Below are 2,682 nucleotides of genomic sequence, written 5' to 3'. Positions count from 1 at the left end.
GAAGTTAGAAAGATAATACAGAAAGGTCTCAGGGACCTTCGACCCAGTTTCCCCCAATGGTTACATCTTCCATAACCATAGTACAATATCAAAACTGTGAAACTGACATTGGTACAATGGGTTTATATAGTTCTGTATCATTTTATCATACACACAGATTCCTGTAAATACCAGCTAGCAGCACCATCAAGACACAGAACTCTTCCATCACCACAAAGATCTCCCTGCGGCTACCCCTTTATAGTCACACCCACCCCACTCACGACCACCATGTCCACCAGACCTAACCCCCAGAAACCACTAATTTGTTCTGCATTCCTATAATTTTGTCATTTTGAGACTGTTATATAAATAAAAGCATAGACTATATGATCTTTTTGGGATTGGCCTTTGTGTGTGTGTGTGTGTGTGTATTCAGTATAATGCCCTTGAGATCCACTCAAGTTTTTGCCTGTATCAAATGGCCTGTTCCTTTTCATTGCAGAGTAGTGTATTATAGTAATGGATGTACCATATTTTGTTTAAGCATTCACTTATCGTAGGACATTTTAGTTGTTTCTGTGTTGGTTATTACAAATAAAGCTGCTATGAACAATCATGTACAGGTTTTATATGGTCGTAAGGAGTGTGATTGTAGGGTTGTATGGCAGATATATGTTTATTTTTACTTTTTTAAGGAACTGCCAAATGGTTTTCTAAAGTGGCTGTAGAATTTTAAATTCCCTCCAGCAATGTATAAGAGATTCAGATTCTCTGTATCCTTAGTGAAAATTTTGTAGTATTCATTTGTAACGTACCATATTTTAATTTGACTTGTTCTAATAGATGTGTAGTGAAATCTCATTATAATCTTAATTTTCATTCCCTGATGGCTAGTGATGGTGGACATCACTTCATGTTCTCATTTATCATCTCGTATTTCTTCTTCGGTGAAAGGTTTCTTCATGCCACATATCTATTAATATTTTATAATCGAACTGCTTATTTACTTTTTTAAAAAAGGTTGAGTATTGAAAGTTTTTCATATAGTCTATATACAAATCCATTTTTAGACCTATAGCTTGCAAATGTTTTCTCCCAATCTGTGGTTTGTTTTTCATTCAATTTATCATTTTTTTTTTCCTTTTATGGATCATGCTTTGATACCATGTCTAAGAACTCTTTGCCAAGCCCTGGGTCTCAAAAATTTTCTGTGTTCTTCTAAAAGTTTTATATTTTTGCATTTAAGTCTATGATCCCTTGTCAGTAAATTTTTGCATAAAGAGTGAAGTTTAGGCTCTTTTTTTGCCTGTAGATGTCCAATTGCTCCAGCGCCATTTGTTGAGAAGGCTCTCCTTCTTCCATTGAATTGCTCTTGCACTTACGCCAAAATCAATTGGTCGTGTTTGTGTAAGGCTATTTCTGGGTTGTCCATTTTGTTCCATTTATCTATGTGCCTATCCCTCGGCCAGTATTTCAGTCTTGATTGAGATTATTTTTAAGATGGAAAAATAACAAGCAAAGCTGTGGATCTGCCCAACTTACCATCCAGTAAGAAGGAAAGTGATCCAACGGGGTTTGGATAGAGTGACGGTACATTTTCTTCCTGCTAAAATCTCACCGAGCCCAGTTTGTTCAATAGGTGATTACAATTATCAGCTCTCGGAGGTTTTTGGCTTTGTCTTTGTGTGTGTGGATTTAATGCATGAGATATGGGAAGCAACTAATATTGTACCTGGTACAGTGTAAGTCTCCAATTTTATTGTTTGTCATGAATATTTAAAAGTATCATCATCTTCATCATCCATGCTCCCCTCCGATTTCTCTGTAGTGGTTACACAGAGAGGCCAACATTTCTATCTCTCGAACACATCTCTTACCTATACTTAGAAGTTAAAAATTGCCTTAAGGAAAAAAGAATCTTGCTTAGCAGCTATTATATTTGCCTTTCCCACCTTGAAGAAAAGTAGAATTGATCTAAAGATATGTAAAACACTCCAGGGTAGCAGAGGTGAGCAGGCGTTTCCTCATGACCTTGACAGCTACCCAACTACCCTGTGCTTTTTCAAGTAAGACCAGGAAGCTGCACACCTGGACACTATGCCCAGGACCTGACCTCCTGCAATGGTACAAGGCATTGTACCAGGGGACCACGTCAGCCAAGACAGAAGCTGGAGCAGAGAGAAGAAGGAAAGAAGAGAAGTCATTCACATCCTTCAATCCTCCTCAGAACCCTCCAGCCATAGACCTCCAGGATCTAAACTGGGAATCCCTGAAGCTTAGCCAAACCCACAATGGTCTGGCTCCCATCTCCCAGCGGAGGACTGGCCTGGGAGACCACAAAAATCAACGGGTTAACAAGGATTTCCAGGGCTGGGGTAGTGAGGGTTGCAGCAGCTGGGGTGAGGAAAGGGAGAATCATTATTTTTAATTTCAGTATATCCATGTGTTAATAAAGGGCTGAATGAAACGTGAGGATGCTGGGGGGTGGGGGTGGGAGGGGGTAACAGAATTGCCCCTCACTCTCTAAATGTTTGCCTGCGCGACCTTTGAAATCAGAGTGGAGAATTCTTCAAGTCTGGTGATAGCAAACATCATGCCCTTCAGTGGCTGCTGACTGCAGACAGCTTTTTTCCCCCTTAACAATAGAAGAGATGGAAAAGAAAAGGCAAGCTTTTGGCCTCGGGTTTTTTTTTTTTTTTT

This window comes from Propithecus coquereli, unplaced genomic scaffold, assembly GCF_000956105.1.
Source record: "Propithecus coquereli isolate 6110/MARCELLA unplaced genomic scaffold, Pcoq_1.0 Scaffold129, whole genome shotgun sequence".
NCBI lineage: Eukaryota > Metazoa > Chordata > Mammalia > Primates > Indriidae > Propithecus > Propithecus coquereli.
The sequence above is the reverse complement of the archived record's forward strand: the minus strand, read 5'-3'. Positions refer to the sequence as shown.